This window comes from Malaclemys terrapin, chromosome 14 (genome assembly GCF_027887155.1).
Source record: "Malaclemys terrapin pileata isolate rMalTer1 chromosome 14, rMalTer1.hap1, whole genome shotgun sequence".
NCBI classification, from domain to species: domain Eukaryota; kingdom Metazoa; phylum Chordata; order Testudines; family Emydidae; genus Malaclemys; species Malaclemys terrapin.
In genome coordinates this window covers 7,791,123-7,810,077 of record NC_071518.1, presented here as the reverse complement: position 1 = coordinate 7,810,077, position 18,955 = coordinate 7,791,123, and positions in this window count along the sequence as shown.

Genomic DNA, 18,955 nt, shown 5'->3' with positions numbered 1-18,955 from the left:
TTATCCTAATCTTTTTTTTTTCTTCAACATGAATTAACTTTGGGAAACTTGGAAAGAAATATGAGGGTTTTGGGTGTGGGGTTTTCTGAGGTTTTTTCTTTTTTGAAAGGGAGGGGGAGAGAGAGAGAATATTCTTAACAAAAGGGTATAAAATTAATCTAGATTTGACCTCTGCCTTTAGCAGATTTTCCACCTGGTCTGTGCAGGAAATAGACTTCTATATAGCAGCTCTTTCATAAGAAATAACATACATGAGCCTGTAAGTGACAGTTTTTTTGGGGCGGACAACTATGTTAGTTATGTTTTATGATTAATTGATAAATGTTTTGATACAGTGCCTGGGCTGTGAGTCAAAAATCACTCGAGTTAGATGAACCATCATTTGGGGCAGTTCAAACCAATTACTGTTCAGGAACAGTGAGAACAATTCAAAAATATTTGAGCATAAAAAATGCACATAGTTGATAAGAATCTGACAGATGGGTGTACGGTGGTATCTTGAATTACATCTACATGAGGGACAATTTCTTAAGGAATGCAGTGATGTAGATTCCAAACACATCCATATGCATTTCAAAAGACCTGGGAAAACAGAAGGATGGCCTGTAATATATAAGAGCTCAGACTAGATAATCTGATGGTCCCTTCTAGTCTTAAACTCTACGACCAGAATCACATGGATTCCTTTGGCTGTAGAAAAGCCCAAAGTGGGACAAAATGCGTTTTCAGTGCCTTGGGCTATACAGATCCCTTGGAGTTTGATTCGTTGGTGAGGCTTTTGCTTTGGCTCTCCAGAGCCCCTGTGCTGGAGAGTTAGATGTTTCCATGTTCTCCTCTGAGCTTCTCTCTTTGTTTTCTCCTGGACTTTCTTTTGATTCCAAGCTCCCTTCTTCCTCCTCAGACCTGCATCTTTGCTCAAGACCGTACAATCTTCTCAGAAGATCCCATTAAAAGTAGGATACCATCACCTGCCTGGCTATACATAGGGTTAACCCTAGCAACCGGGTCACTCACACTATGAGGCCTTCTCCTGCACTGGGATGCTAGCCACTGGTGTAGCTGCTCCTGTGAAAACCTGCTATAAATTGCAGTATGTGCAGGTGCAGTTTACTCCTGCTTGAAACTGAGGAATCCTCAGTGAACAAATTACCCCTGAAATTAGAGGCTTGATCTCCCTTATTATTAGGAGAAAGCACCACTGTGTTTTTGTTTTGTTTTTTCCTATCGTTAAGTGACCATATTGGCATCTTCCTGACTGAGATTTTTGGGTCACCAGTTTCAAGCTAAGATTCATTTGGCAAATTAGTCATTCCACATTCCTAGTGATTTCATATGTGGAATCTAGTTTGGGCTCCTCCTGCTGAAGTCAACGGGTGAAGGATCTATCTATCTATCGATCCCCTTTTGTTACATGGCATCTTCATCTTTCTGAACGAGTTAAACATGTTTCCACCTACTAATTGGTAGCAGAGACTGAATATATATAAAAAGAAGAACAGGAGTACTTGTGGCACCTTAGAGACTAACAAATTTATTAGAGCATAAGCTTTCATGGACTACAGCCCACATATATATTAGCCCCATTCTACAGATAAGCAACCGAGGCACAGAGAGACTAAGCAACTTGCCCAAGGTCACATAGGAAATCTACAGCAGAACAGGAAATTGAACTCAGGCTTTAAATCCCAGCCCATCTTCCTTAACCACTTGACCATCCTGTCTCTCCTATATATTTGCATTCATTTTCATGCTGTGTTCTGCCTCTACGGCCAGTTAGTAAATGGAAACATGTTAATCCTTTCAGGAAAATTTCGGTTCTATGTAAAGAAAGGTTTATTCATGGAAGGCCTTCAGTGATAAAAGGGCACGGTGAATAGTTTCCACCAAATAAAAATGGGGAGAGGGGAAGTTCGAAAAAAGTTGAAACACTTCAATTTGTCATTTTGAAATACTGTTTCATTTTCAAATGTAGCTGGATTTAACTTAAAAACCCACTTCTTTTTCAGTTTTCCATTTCAGCAAGAAAAAAATGAAAAATTGTCATTTTGGGTCAACCCGAAACAATTTTTTTTCAGATTTTCAGAGTTTAGCTGCTGAACCAAAAAATCCAGCTCTACTCTGTACCTTCAAATATGCCTGTGACATATGGAAAAGAGGCTTGGAGGAATTGAAGGTTATCTTTTATACTTGTTCAGGGAAATTCTGACACACTTATGAGTAAATCTGGTTAAAAATACCCCTGAAGACCCATAAAGAATTATATTGGAATCTATTATATGGTGAAAACATCGCTATCCCCAATTATTTCCTCTCACTCCTGAGTCAACACCTGAATTGTATGATCATTTTCCTCACCTATTCTGTCTCAGAGCAAAGATCCTTACTGCTAGGTCTAAAGACATCCCTGCATTCCATTTATTCAACATCGGTGGGTTTCATTGTTGCTGATATGAAAGGAAAATTTCTAATATTATATGGTATTAACCTAGTTAAAATTTTATTGTTCGTGACTTTTTAATCATGTGGATTTCATTTCATGTTAAGTTAGCAAATGAAATCCCTTAATAAACAAAGTGAAATCTAATTAGGCTACTGGAGAGGAATTTATATTCCTTCAGACACACAAATATTAGGATTTCTCACACACAGGTTTCCTGTCGGCTGTCTCCTTGGAGTGGTGTTTAATGGTGCATATTAATTTACATTTAATTGATACTGCTAGGTGTTCCTTGTACAGGGAAAATATACTTTCAATACAGTGCTTTCATGAGATCAACGGAGGTAGCATGGCCTAGTGGACTATGCAGAGGGCAAATGACTCCAGAATTCTAATCCCCCTGCTCACGCTGGCTTGCCCTGTGGTCTGGGGCAAGTCTTAATTTTGCTCTGTCTCTGTTTCCTCATCCATAATCTTACTTACCTACCTTATTCATTGTAAGGATACATTAGTCATTTGATTGCCAGGTGTTTTTAAAATAAGGCACAATTAAAGTCCTAAGCATTATTATTAATAAATGCAATGTGTGTCTATACTCATATGTTGTTTTCAGTGGTGTTGTAGCCATGTTGGTCCCAGGACATGAGAGGGACAAGGTGGGTGAGATAATATATTTTATTGGATCAGTTTCTGTTGGTGGAAGAAACAGAGGAGAGAGAAGCTTTTGAGCTCCACAGAACTCTTCTTTAGGTCTGGGAAAGGCAAACAAGGTGTCACAGCTAAATGCCAGGTGGAACAGATTGTTAAGGGTAGGAGTTAATACAAGTTGCAAGGGACTATTCAAAATGAAGTGGGCTATGAAGACACTAAAAATCATGGACTCAACAGAGATACTGGTTTTAAGTCTGTAACACACTAACCCTCCTTGAAATATGTGTTAGCTACTTATGCTAAACAATCTGTTCCACCTTGTATTTAGTTGTGACACGCTGATTACCTTTCCCAGACCTGAAGAAGAACTCTGTGGAGCTCAAAAACTTGTCTCTGTCTCTTCCACTGACAAAAGTTGGTCCAATAAAACATATTATCTCACCCATGTGTCTCTCTCTCCATATATGTTTAACAGAGTGAAACCAGGACTGGGATTTGGTGAGTTTTCTTAGCTACTTTGGATTATAACTATTTTCAGAGTTATTCATGACAGAAATGAGTCAGAAACAGCAGAATTCTTCCTTATGATCGTGAAGAGAATTTGGAAGTGATAATATGGGCTGATGCCTGTATTGTAGAGACTTAGGCCTGATCTACACTAGAAAACGAGGCCATCACAACTACGTTGCTCAGGGGTGTGAAAAATCCACACCCCTAAGCAGTGTAATTAAGCTGACCAAAATCCCCATGTAATCAGTGCTTGGTTGTTGGAAGAATTCTTCCATTGACCTAGCTACTGCCTCTTTGGGAGGTGGATTGCCTATGCTGATGGGAGACTGCTCCTGTCAGTGTAGGTAGTGTCTACACTGAAACACTAGAGCAGCACCACTCTGGCATTTCAACTGTAGACAAGCCCTTAGAGTCCCCAAGGCTTCTCTTTGAATGTGTGTATTTTCCACTGGCCTTTCTTTTATCAGGCAGCTGTTCTCTCTCTCTCTCTCTCTCTCTCTCTCTCTCTCTCTCTCTCATATCTTTGATTGTTTCTTGTCAGGTTTGTTCCTAGATACATATAAAACCTTTAGTATCAGAGGGGTAGCCGTGTTAGTCTGAATCTGTACAAAGCAACAGAGGGTCCTGTGGCACCTTTAAGACTAACAGAAGTATTGGAGCATAAGCTTTCATGGGTGAATGCCCACTTCATCAGACGCAAGTAATAGCCATTACTTGCGTCTGATGAAGTGGGCATTCACCCACGAAAGCTTATGCTCCAATACTTCTGTTAGTCTTAAAGGTGCCACAGGACCCTCTGTTGCTTTATATAAAACCTTTAGTCATTTCTTGGGTTTGACAGAGGAATGATAAGGGAACTCAGGAAAAATCAGTGGCCTTTTAAGGATAGAAACCTGTAAGTTTGTTATTTAAGTACATTAGGAGTCGGGTTTGTTTATGAGGAAATAGGGACCAATACAATTCCCTGATGAAGTCAACAGGAGTCTTTCCATTGGCTTCAGTACAAGTTGGCTCAGAACAACCCCAACACCAGGAGACTTAGCTAGTTTTGGGCAGTGCTATCTGTACTAAAAGTCCTGCATAGGTTTTGTGAAATCCAGATGTCAAGACAAATCCTGGAGACATTGCTCAGATTTTACTCATCCTTTATTCAGGCAAAACTCCAGTTGATATGAAAGGAAATGTTGCTCACAGGAACACTAAATAAGATTAGGATCATTTGTTCCATGATTCTGTGGACAATGGTTAGGCATCTGGTAATCTGAGACCACTGCCTATCATGCTGACCAACATTGTCTTATTGTTTCCTCGTACTCCCGCCACCCCCTTGTCTGTCTCCATCTGTTGTCTCTTGTTTTATACTCTAGATTGTAAACTCTTAGACCAGGGTGTCAACCTGTCTAGAATCAGAGAGGTAGCCGTGTTAGTCTGAATCTGTAAAAAGCAACAGAGGGTCCTGTGGCACCTTTGAGACTAACAGAAGTACTGGGAGCATAAGCTTTCGTGGGTCAGAACCTCACTTCTTCAGATGCACTTGCATCTGAAGAAGTGAGGTTCTGACCCACGAAAGCTTATGCTCCCAGTACTTCTGTTAGTCTCAAAGGTGCCACAGGACCCTCTGTTGCTTTTAACCTGTCTAGAATGGTTGCTGACAATGAGTGCCAACCTCAGGGCAGACTGTTAAGAAGCAGGTTGTGTGTTCTATGATTAGATTTCACCAACCAAGTATCAGGTGTGAATTCATCAAGCACTGCAACGGCCTTAACATGGAGTCACAGACGGTCCTCTTGGGTACTCTTCTATCTTGCCACCTAGGGATGCCTGCCTTTGTGATAGATTGTCCCTTACACCAAATATCACAACAATATTCAGGTTAATCCCAGTCCCAAAGTCACTTAACCCCAAGTCAAGTGTACCTGAGGTCTCTCACCAAAGACAATGCTTGTAGCCAATCCTATATTGAACTAACTGAAGGTTTATTAACTAGGAAAAAAGAAATAAGAGTTATTCACAAGGTTAAAGCAGGTGAACGTACACACACAAATCAGCTACAGTGTTAATAGGTGCTTCTGTAATGTGCAAGCTCTCTACATCCTCGAGGGATAACCCAAACTATGCAGCTTGGAGATTCCTTGCTTATGCTTAGAAATATTACCCTCTCCAAATTCCAAGCAACATAGGATACAGTTCCTTCTGGTCAGGGATTTTTATTCCCTTCTCCCAGAGGTCAAACCAATGGAACAAGTGTCGACGCCTGTCTGCTCTTCATCAGTGTGTGTGCGGGGGGGGGGGGGGGGGGGGAGGAGGGACGGTACTCAACAGAGTCTTTGTCCTTTGATGTTTCCCAATGGCTCATTTGGTTTCAATGGGCCTTCTTGTGTGCAGGCCCAGCACTTTACCTTAATTAATGCTTCGTTCCTGTTTGGTGAGTTACACAATTACAGAGGTTTACAATGCAAACACTCAACATAACTTGGGCTGTAGGTGTTGTTAGTGAGATCGATACATGCAGCATCCTACAAACTTTTCATCAAGTCTAAACACTAAACACATTCTTGTAAATCTCAACGTCTGTTCTAACAATGCTAACACAGAGATGAGCCAGGCTGGTTTCCAGCTCTGCATTTGTCAGTGTTCAGTGAGGCCCAGCGGCCTTGGCATGAACTGGCACTTCATCTGTCGGCATCACACAAGGACTGTCATTTTATTCTATCTTTGTACAGCTCCTAGAAGAAGGGGGTCCTGATCCACGACTGAAGTTCCTAGATGCTACATTGATACAAATAAAAAATGCCAAATTAGGAATGTCACATACCCAAACTGGGCCAGAGACTCAACTGCGTCAGAGGTTTACCAAGGCAGCTGAGTCCCATCATAGGAATGGGATGGGCCAGGATCTGGCCCACTTTGTAAGAACTATGTGGAGATTAAATACTTGCAATGCATGGAACATTAATAGAATCAAATATCTTCACAGGCATCTGTACCATCTTGTTTTTCTCCCTGTGGTGCTTGGGGCATAGCTTGGGACAGGAAGAAACCGAAGTAGATAACTTTTTAACCTGTTTCTGGTGGGTGGAAATGAAGGATGGCTAATACTTAAGCTGAAAGCTTGCGTTTTCTGGTGATGAGGGCTGAAGAGAGAGTATAGTTAATTGAAACCATTCTCTATAGTTTTTGCAACAGCAGAGTATTTCTGAAATTTTACAGCTATGCTGGAAATTCCCTGGAGCTTAACAGTCACTTTTCTGCCAATCATAAAGCTGAAGGCACTCTGCTTTGGTCTGCAGGATGGGATCCAAAAGTGACATTTTTACTGTTACACATCTTAAATGCGAAGCCGCTTAGAGAGAGCACCTTGAAGGTTTTTGAACTCTGAAGTAATTATTTTCTCGTGCCAAGCTACACACGCTAGTAAATGATGTTTGCTGCACGCCACTCTTGCTCCCTATAGCACTGCCAAAAATTAAAATGTAAAAAAATACAGCCCAGAAGGAAGGCTTGTGTGGATGCATTTCAAGCAAAAGCTCTGTGCAGTATTTAGCATATTCAATGGCCTTGCAGACTTAAGAGAATGATGCATAAGAAGGCTCAGCAGTTTGGAGACCTTCTGGGGACATATTTTTGGGAGGACAGGGGGGTGGGAAAGGGGGAATCTAAGAGACCAATAACTACAATGAAACCAATAAGGTAGGATATTTCATGGGCCTGTCTTTCATCTCCTCTAATCTACACTAATTTTACGGAGCATAAGTTTGTTGACTTCAAGGAGTTACTCCTGATTTTACACTAGGGTGAATGAGAGGGAAGCCAGTTCAGCTTATATGGGACTTATGTGGTACTCTAGTCTGGTGCTGTCCTTCTGCAGATGGGTAAATCTTACCCATGCAGAATATATCAGCATGTCAAGCCAATTTCCAGAGTATGCTCAAAATGAAGACACCGCAGTAACCCATCACTTGGGCATGGTTTTCCCCAGAAGATCATCTGGATGATTATGAGAAAAATGGGACTTAGTTTATTATATATGCTTTACTTAGAAGTGGAACAAGGGTGGGGGGGGAACAGTTAGCCTGGGCTTTAGATACATTTAATAGAATTATAAAAAGACAATGACATTAAAAAAATAACCCAAACAAACAAAAGAACAGTAGGCATTGTTGACTAGTTAGGTCAGGTTCTCAGCTGGCATAAATGGGTGCATCTCCACTGACTTAATCAGAACTGTGGTTATTTATACCAGCTGAGAATTTGGCCCTTCAAGTTGCAACGTTTAGCTGGGGTGGTATTGAAAAGTACACGCTAATGAATTTTAAATTGCTGAGAAAGAAAAGAAGGCTCTGATTCTGCAACAGGTAGGATCATGTGTAGGCAGGTCCAATGACAGCATTTCCAGGCCCCAGGGCCTGGGCCATCCCTGGGGGGTGTGGGGTCTAGGGTGGAAGTGATGAAGCCATCACTTCCGGGACCGACCCGTCACTTCAGGGACCAACAACACTGACCAATCATGGTGGCCCGTGGGGCTCAGAGCGGTTGCCTCGATTCGCTGTACCCTAACAGACCATTTGGCCCCCTATATAGGTCCACCTGACATTTGGGCAGTGCAGTGCCTGTGTTGGGTGTTGTCCAGTGAGCTGCCGGCTGCGCTGCTGGGCACACTCAACCAGAATGGTCAGGGTTTCCATATGTCCACCTGCCTGCCCACCCCACGCACTCCTAGGAGCCCTGCGGCCCGCCCGGGTGATTTAAAAGGGCCCAGGGCTCCTGGCCACCGCCCCTGCCAGGGGTCCCTGGGCCTTTTTAGTTTGCCCAGGCCCCTGGGCAATTGTCCCCTTTGCTTCCCCCTGTCGGCAGGCCTGTGTGTAGGTGACCTGCTCTGCATGCTACCAGTTGTATAACTGGAATCTACACTGGTAATAATGTGTGTGTGTGTGTGTGTGTGTGTGTGTGAGAGAGAGAGCGCGTTTCAGTGTTTGTGTTGTAGGCTGTTTTCCGTTAACTGTGTGTATGAATAAATAAAATCAATGAAAAAGATAACAAGCCAAATTCTAGTCCAAATGAAGTCAACGGCAAAACTCCCTTTCCCTTCAGTAGGACCAAAATTTGACTGAATGCGAGAAGAGTGTAAGGGGCGGGGGGTGGAGGAATCCACCCTCCAGTAAGTAACCTGTCACTTATGGCAGAACTTGTATGCCTTGTTGAGATCCAGAAGCGGAAATCTGTCTCAGGAGCTTAGAAAGTCAAGAAATTTGTCTGTCTGTATTTTCATTGCAGTTAGTTAAATCCTTAGGGTCCTGTTAGTGCTGGGCTCCAAGCTGATTTTTCTTAAAATGCTGAAACCTAATTTTTTGTTTAACAATTTTAAGTTTGAGGCCAGCCTCAAATTAGTGTGTCTTTCCCTGGCAGAGCCTGGTAATTTGGTAGGTTGGAGGCTTTCACATACTCAAGATATTCAATACATTTTGTTATAGTCTGTACAAAAAAATCTAGTCAGAAAATCCTGATTTATGATATTGCTCAGGTTTCCTGTTACTTTAAACCACTAACGTACTATGGCCTGCCCTTCATATGCAGCCAGCACATCTGGTCTGGAGTAGTTCCTTTCCATATCTCCAAAACGCTACACTTATAATCTATTCATAATTGAAAAGAAAAAGAAAGAAAGAAAGAAAACACTGTTCAATGGCATCACTTGACATTTTAAAATCGTGATTGGATGTTTTTCTAAAATATATGCTCTAGTTCAAACAGGAATTAATTCAGGGAAGTCCTATGGTCTGTGTTATGCAGGAGGTCAGAATAAATGACCACAATGGTCCCTCCTGGCCTTCTAATCTATGAATACTCTACCTTTCCCATTTTACCCTCTTTTATTTCTGTTTTACCCTTCACACACACACACACACACACACACACACACACACACACACACACACCACATCTCATGGAGTATATACAATTATATGTAAATAAACACATCTCTCCCAGTTGCGGAGGCACGGAGGTCAATGGCATTCTGTACAGATACATGGGTTTGCCTATTTGTGTGAGCTTGCAGAAGTAGGGGTTTGTACACATTTTTTTAAATCTGTGTGGAAAATGGGCAACATATATTTGGGGAGATGCATTTTGCAGTGGGTTAGTTGTACAGATAGATCAAAATTTTAAAAGATAGCTATAAATGCTTCCTATGGACTATAATGGTGTTATGTTCATGACATACACAGAAGTAAGATACAAACATAAAACACTTTTTTGAGAAGTTTGCAGTGTAACACTACTTTATTACTTAGAATCCAGAACCCTAGCACACAAGAACACAAAACCAGAGATAGACAAAGCAGGCTGCTCCCTAAGGCACAGTGGAATGACTCACCCCACCTCTTTGCAGACTGACTACTGACGAGACTCAGCTCGCATTCTTCTCAGTAGCCTGCAAGCCAGACCAGGAAACCCCTTTTAAAAGGATAGCTTGCAGGGGTGCTGGAAGTGGGGGTGCTGAGAGCCATTGAACCAAACTGTAAACCCCTGTATATAATGGAAACCACTTCAAGCCAGGGTGTGCTGCAGCACCCTCCGCATCCCTAGTTCCAGCACCTACTATTGTCATTTTAACAACAGGTTTCTATACACCGCACATTAGCAAATCAGACAATGTGTACGTGCCTGGAGAAGCTAGAAGCTGTGGAGGGCTCAGGATATTTGACAATCAATGACACCCTCTAATTTCCCCTATCAAACAGGTATGAAATTTTTCAGTTCAAAAATTTACCAAATTCTGATACTTACAAACAACTGTGTTATTACATCAAGTGGAATTGTATGATGTAAAAACAGATCCCCAATGCAATTTTTTAAATTACATTTTGGTAAAGACTAATATATCTATGTATAATATTGTGAATATGTGAAGGGCTATGTACATTCTGAGTATTATTGTTATTATGTTGAGGTAGGTCTTATGTTTAATAGTTCCTGTGGTAACGTGGCATAATCTGAAACAACTGTAGGTTGGGAATCTAGATACCCAATGGCATTGTCTTTTTGTTATAAATTATGCTGTGTAGATGAACTAGCTGAAGCACTGAGCCAGCTTCTCTAGCCTTGAATTCAATGGAGATATGCTGATCTATATCAACTGAGAACTTTGACCACAGTTTGGGAAATAGTTGCCAATTCTTGTGAAAACACAGTGGACAAGCAGCCTGCTTTCTCTTCATCCCCAATTCAGCAACCATCTTTAGTCAGCAAAACACTTAAACACATGCTTACCTTTAAGCAATGAGTAAGTCCCATTCCCTTTAATGGGATTTAAGCATGGGCTTAAAGTTAAGCATGTACTTAAGTGCCTTGCTGAAGAGGAATTGATTTGTGCATGTGCTTAGGTGCATTGCTGACCTGGAGCTTCCTCTGGGGTGCGTGCTGGAACAAGGTGAGATTTAAATCTCCTTTATCACCAGGGTACACTGTACCCCCTCAAGCATCAAATTAATGATAGCAATGACTCTAATTGCTTCTGTTGGAGAAAGAGTTGTAAGTCTCTCTCAGAATTAGAATTAGATAACAGTTGAGTATGCAGAACAGCTACACAATCTCACCTTAACTACATATTGGCTAGTTTAATAAACAGGACGAAATTGGACAGACGCTCAAATTTGCTGGCAAATCCACGTGATTTTATTGTCTTCGAAGTAGTTCCAAAGGTCTAGTGGCATGGAGCCAAACTTTCAGTCCCCATTTTGGTCTTTGCAAAAGGTATGGAATAGCGAATGGCCAGCAGTTTTGGTGTTGACCTTGGCGTCATTAGCTATAATGCACAAACCAGAACGACAAATTAGCCGGATCTTAATGATAATCTCAGCAATATCCACCAAACAAACAAAACAAGAATTCAAGTGCCAAGCTATTCTTTTACTTCATGTGAGAGTTATAAGTCTCCACTTCTGAAATTTAAAGGCCATTTTAACAAACAATTTAACGTGGTATTTTTTTCCTTCAAAAAGTGCTGAGTCAGGTAGGCTTTGGCAGCTGTGAGAAATGTCTCTGATTTCATTAAAAAAAATTTTATTTAAGCCAGACCCATATTGTTACTTTGTCAGATGAAGGTGCTTGACGCTACTACTGCCTTACTACTTTTTCCTTTCAATGTTATTTTTAAAGCCAGAAGGAAAGCAGAAGAGAGCGGTCTGGGAGGCTGGGTAATTTTTGCTTTTATAAATCTGATTTTTTTTTAAATATCACATTAGTCATAATGATTTTAGGAGAATTCAGGCCGCTGAATAGACACTAATAGATCTGTAAAAAGGGTATTGGGCTAGATCCACAAAGGGATTACGGGCACATAACTGCCACTTTGGGTACATATGTCCAAAATTTAGACCCTTAACCCCATCCCCCTCCTCCCCCTTAACTAGCTGCCTAAATTCCCTAGGTGCCTAATTTTCCACCAATAATATCTCCATGCATTGTTTGGGGACCCTGGGCACCTAACTTGGGGCTGTGGATTCCATTAGTGGGCATTGCAATACTGAATCTAAATCCCCTTTGTGGATCTAGCCCAGCAGAGCAGAGGAAGGATGGACTTGTGGTTAAGGCACTGGTGTGGGATCCTGTAGATCTGTGCTCAACTCCTGAGTCTACCACTGGCTTCCTTTCTGACAATCTCTTTGTGCCTCAGTTCCCAATCTGTAAAATGGGAATAATTTTATCCCCCTCATAGGGATATGGTGAAGATCATTCATTAGTGATTGTGAGGCACTCAGACACTATGGTGATGAGGGGCATAGAAGTACCTAGATGGAGTCATTCACTGGTATGATGGGGCAAAGAACCAGGCAGAGAGAACTGGTGAATCTGGCCAACGATAGGCACAAAATTTCATTTTGATATTTGATCACATATGCAGCCATTAACTTTATTTTCAATTTTAGTTCTCGAAAATGAGAGAACTGTGGAAACACCCTCTGAAGGCAACGAGAGGGCTTTTGTTTGATTGTGTATGTGTGTAGGTTAAGAAAAATGTAATAGGCCCTTAGAATTTGAAAAAAAAACCATATGCCCAGTGCCAGCCAAGAGCGCATTTTTACATTTGAGTTACAAACCCTTGCACATGTGAGTTAGAGTAAAAACACTGCCAGAGATTTAAGAGTGACACTCCCGGGAAGAGCTGGTCAGGAAATTATATTTTTCCTGAAAAATATTTGCCCTATTCCTCCCCCAATCAGTTCCACTTATGGACACAAGAATTTATATGTTAAATATAAAACTTAATAAAAGGACAAAATGAAAGTCTGATATTGATTACAACTGATCCAATGATGAAAAAAGATCCAGTTAGGCCAAATTACCAGCGATTGGGCTGGACTGGAATTCTATGCGTGACCAGGCTTGCCATTGTTCTCAAACATTTGGATGACCAGTGGTAACTTCAGAAAATGTTTATGAATCCTGAACATTTTCTTGAATTGGTGCTGTTTTCTATGGTTCTAATATGAAGAACATACTGTTCTATTGTGTGCCTATAATGGTTTGTTTTGGCAGCAAAATGGGTGCTCCAATAATGAGGGCAGTTTCAGAACTTATATAGAATAGACTAGATTTTCTGTTTACGTGGCTTGTGGAAGCATGTCTAGTATAAATGATTCAACAAGCTCAGCAAGGCTGCCTATCACCTGGCAAGCTAGAGGAGCAAAACTGAAATCATGGGTGTGAATTCAGTTTGTTACACATTGATAGTCAAAGCAAATTTTCTTTGCAACCAGCAGGCAGTTTAAGAAACATTCCTATCATGCAAGAAAACTTGTCAGCACGACAAAGACATTTCGTGTAAAGCCCTTAGTTGCAGGGTAATGTAATCAATAGATCAAAGTGCTTCTTAGTGTCTGAACGTGAAAGGATTGGCAATAGAATAAAGTCTCTTTATTTTCGGGAAAGGAGGTGGTGTAATATAGGCGTCAATATGTAGCTTTCAAAATACTGTGGTTCATTGTCTTCTGCAAGCTCCTGAAAGGATGACACTAGGAACTTCTTTCAAACCTCCAAAATAGAGTTATTTATAGAGACCTGGTGACTGTACTTACATTACAATGGATATATCATACTAATGTTAAACATAGCAAGTTTTAGACTGAAACCTTTCAACACGTCAGGAGTAAGAGTGGATGAGGTTGCCATAGATCATATCTCCACAGGTAAGGAAACCTTTTGATTGGATTTCTTTTTCCTTGGATGCAGGGTAGAAATTAGAGAAGTCACCAGAAGAAAACTAGTTTCTGAAGAACAATGGGATGGAGAAAGCATATATGTGAAAGTATATCCTCAGAAAGTCTGAGACCAAATCCTGAAATCCTAATGCAGTTTTCACTCAGGCACAGTTCCCCCGGGACACTATATGCTCTCACAGCAGTGTAGATCTAGTGTAGCTGTAAGCAGTACTTAGCCAAGACTAAGGAAGGACTTCAGGATGAGAGTTTTGCTTGTTTTCTTTAAACCAATATGTCTGGGGCCTTTTTAGTCCTCAGTTTCCACAGCTGCAACTCTAATTTACTTCAATAGGAGCTGCTTCCACCTTACTGGGCCCTCTAGTATAGTAGGACCATATTTTGCCCGCTCAAGAATCACCTGGGTGCTTTGGGGAGTTGTGTGTGTCGAATGGGGGTAGAATATGGTCCTTAGGTCATTAAAATGTTAGGGCCTAATCCTGTTCACATTGATGTCAATGGGAGTTTTGTGATTGACTTCACTGAATGCAAGACTGGGCCTTCAGGATAAACTGTACATGTCTTAGTATTCTGGTATTTAGAGTAAAAACATGCTCTAAAATGTGGGTTTCGTTGAACCTCCATTAGAGTTTAAGGAAACACACTTTGGGACAATAGGCAAATTTTCTGACACTATTCTCGTCTAACATAATGAACTCTCTACATGTTACTAGAGGACGCACTTCTTGTTACACCTAGAGTGAAGGACTGAAGGGGTCAGATTTTCCTATCTTGGTATCAGGACTGGTGCTGTTTATTAAAGTGAAAGAAAAAGTGGAATAAAAAAAAAAACCCCTTAGGCAGATACACAGGGCAGGAGTGGATAAGTGACCACTTAAAGACAGCAGTGTAAACAAAACTTAAGGGTCTAATAAGTCTTATCAGCTGAGGAGGACTGATAGAGGAAAATTAGTAGCATTTTATGGGCTTCCTGGTAATGACCTTTTCTTCAACAACTATTTCTTCCACCAATAGTTTTTGTTTCAAGTGAGGAAGCTGTTACAAAATGTGCACGGCCGAGATTCTGGCCTGTCAAGAGCTGTTCAATGCTGTGTGATAGCCCTTCATATTCTGGAAGATAAGGTGATCTCTTGCAGCACATAAGCAATGGGGTAATAGTTTACATCATTTGATCTCAATTTCTTTCTTTTTAAAAGGATTTTTAAATTAAACCAATGCTAGGGAAAGATCCTGGATCAAGAGCACAGGCCTGTATAGACCAGGTATAGTGACGCTGTGAAATTTCCTCCCATTGCCCCTACCTCACCCCTGATAGAAGGAAACATCTGTATGGTTAAGAGAGTAATTCAGCCTTTGGAAGCCCTGCTAAAACTACCAGCAGGAATAGCAATGAGTACCAATGCGAGAATGTATTTTGTGAAGAGAACTACTATGTTTTGTGTCTGTGTCTGTGAGAGAGAAGAACAATTATTCATTTTCTATCAGACTTTAATACTGTTGCTCATGACCAAAGTGTCTGGGCACTTTCCACATAAAATCAATAGCAATAGTAAAGTCCCTAGTGGACTTCATGGAGTCTCTGTCACTCTTTCCTTTTTGGGGTCAAACTAACTAACTGTCTGCAAAAAAATGGCCTGAGACCACCAGATCATTTTACATCAGCCAATTTTACACTAGCCAATTAGTGCAATATGTGTCTCAGAAAAATATAAAATCCTATGGATTCCACATTAGAAGACATTTTTTGAAAATGTGTCCCATTTTGCAACATACTCCTGATTAATAAATCAGGAACATCTTGTGTCTAGTCCTTGCATGGTTGCACTGGAGAGGCAGGGTGAAAAGACCCCACTCCATCCTCATTTTATAGATGGGGGCCTGAGGCACAGAACATTTTTGTGACTTGTCCAAGGTCCCAGGGACAGTTTGTGACAAAGCCAAATGCTGAAATCATATCTCCTGAGTGCCAGTCCAGTGCTTTAACCTCAAGTTGAACCCCAACCACTTTCTCCACCTAATAGGAAAAATAAGTGCTGAAGTACTGGAAGGCTCTTTAACCTAGCTGAGAAAGGTATAACAAGAACCAATGGGGAGAAGCAGAGATGACCTGTGCCTTCCGATAGTGATGGGGCAGAGTGAAGGCAGCTGGCTTCAGCAGTGTTACTGAGCATGCTCACTCTGTGTGAGCACATGCTCAGTACAAGCAAGCCCCAAATCTATGACCTCTCATGCCCTGCCTCATGGGATGCCTCCGGATGGAAGTGAAAGCCAGACAAATTCATATTAGAAATAAGGTACCAGTTTTAACAGGGAAGGTGATTAATCACTGGGACAATCTACCAAGGGAAGTGCTGGATTCTCTATCTCTTGAAGTCTTCAGATCAAGTCTGGGTGTCTTTCTGGAAGATATGTTTTAGTCAAACATCAGTTATTGGGCTCAGCAGAGGGGTAATTGAATGAAATTCTATGAGCTGTGTTATACAGGAGGCCAGACTAAATGACCTAATAGTCCCATCTGGCCTTTCATCTTTGTAAAGCACTGTGAAAATGCAAAGAGCTATCAATATATAAGTGCTATTATTATATTTGCCCGTTGTGATTATTCCATTGGCCTTAGTGTTGAGATGGTGCACTGTACCTTTTAGACTTTGCAAAAGGGTGTGTGATTAACTCCTAAATGCAAGGAATCACAGCCCATACTATATGCTATGTAAGATCTTTGACTACATAGAAGTCTGTGCAATACCTAGGGACAGCATGGTAGAGCAAGGAGGATGTAATTTCAGCCTTCAAAGACTTTTTTCCCCCCTTGCTTTTGTTTCTCTAACGTATATTTTTGTGGTTTAATTTTATTCCTTTGATTTTTATATGCAAAATACAAATTAAAAAAAAAAAGAAGAGAAAAAAGTTCCCTGGAAATGTTTGAAATATTCTGTGCTGGAAAAATAATATCCTGTAATATATGGATAGCCATGTAAAAACTCTGCTGCCTAACACCACAAAACCCTCCTGGGTGTGACTTTACATGGCAGGGGGGTGGTTTCATAGTTGGTTAATATACTATGTTTGCATCTCTAGGGACCTCTGTTCAAATCCTGGCTCTGGGTAGGAGGGAAAATAAGTTTGGTGGTCTCATTAGTCCTCACTGAAAAAAAAAAATCAGCCCCATAATTTGGTATAGTTGGCAGCCTTTGCTCTGGATAAATCGAGGACTAGAATAACAGGGGTTAGTGCAAGCCAGGATTGAGGTACATTGGCAGAGAGGGAAAATTTGCACAGAGCCTGCCTGTACCAAAGCCAGTGTTAACAGTCCTTCTACTTTTATTTGCTCTGAATTCACTCATATATTTGCAAATCAAAATGGTTTTAAAGACATGGGGGAAAAAAGATGGCTTTAGAGTTATAAAACATATAACAGACCCCTTTCCCGACATGTTTTATTGCAGCTCAGCAAATCCCCAAACTCCATCTTTAAATTATTTGAATTAGAAAAGATGTAAAACTAATCAGAATACTGCTGTCTAGATATCCCTTTGTCTGCAATATAGGAACTTTATCTTCTGGTAAAATCATTACACAGGTTATCAGTTATAAATAATCCTTTATAAAGGACTAATAAATCAGAAAGTTTGCATTTCTTGAAAGGAACTATAATTGTACTCCCATACAAATAATTTCAAGATTTGCATTTCAGCAATTTGCATTAAGGCTGTGGTTTATTAAAAGTGGCCTTAAATTGCAAAAAGCATGAGGTGGTGCTATTTGGACGTTCCCCTATGCATAACACAAAAGCAAATTAGTATGGCATGTATTTGTTCTATTTTTTTTTTTCTTCCTAGATAGCTTCAAGATGGGCCAGATCCTCAGCTGGTGTAAATCAGTGTACTTCTAAGGACTTTGACAAAGTTTTCAACAAATACTTCTCTTTCTTTCTCTCTCTTCCCTTGGAAGATGATATACTGCATCAAATCCAGAGCCTGGCTGATGCAGCTTATGCTGTCACCATGCCTGGTTAAACTGTAATTAGAGGCTGCACTGCTCAGGAGTCCATACCCAGAAGCCACAGAGGATTAATTAGGTCTGATATTTATTTCTTTTGATATGAAACCCAGATGTGTGCAGTTAACCAGAAAACCATAGGGAGAGCCATCCTGATTTTTTTTTTCCCCCCGGTTTGGACAGAGGAAAAGCAGCCTTGCCCACCCAGAATTAAAAACAAAACAACAATAACAAACTAGCACCAAATAGTGATCATGGAAAAGATTTTAGTACCTTCATTGATCATCTGCAAAGCCACTTTAGCAGCACAATCATCAAATAATTCAGACAACCCAACTTTCCTTTGTTACAAACTGTACAATTTAGAACACATACGGTTTGTTAATTTATCTTTCTGATAAAGCCCGGAAGAAAAATACGGAGGGAGTTGTTTTCCTCTTCATTAGCAACAGAAGGTTGAGTGGGACACCAGTCAGTCTATCTTTTAAATAATGCTTCTAAAGACACTAAGGCCTGGTCTACACTGGGGGCGGGGGGAATCGATCTAAGATATGCAACTTCAGCTACAAGACTAGCATAGCTGAAGTCGACGTATCTTAGATAGACTTAGAATCACTTACTTCGCATCCTCACGGCACGGGATCGACAGCCGCTGCTCCCCGTTGACTTTGCTTCCGCCTCTCGCTGAGCTGGAGTTCAGCAGTCGACAGGAGAGCGATCGGGGATCGATTTATCATGTCTACACAACACACGATAAATCGATCCCCGATAGAGCGATCGCTACCCGCCGATCCGGCCGGTAGTGTAGACGTACTCTAAGAATAGCTCTATGTAGCTCAAAAGCTGGTCTCTTTCACCAACAGAAGTTGATCCAATAAAAGATATGAGAGAGACAAGGTGGGTGAGGTCATATCTTTTTAATACCACATTCATCACCATATCCAAACACCTGTCCATTCAGTAAAGAAGCTGCCTGCAAGTGAATTATAGAGAATAGCATCTGAAAAGAGCATACACTGGCAACAAGTATGGTAGTGCCCCAGAATCCTATTCTGGAAGGTGGCCCCAGGGGTATGAGAGTAATTCATTTTCTATGCTCTGGCTGTCAAAAAGAGCAAGTTTCTGTCCATTGTAATGG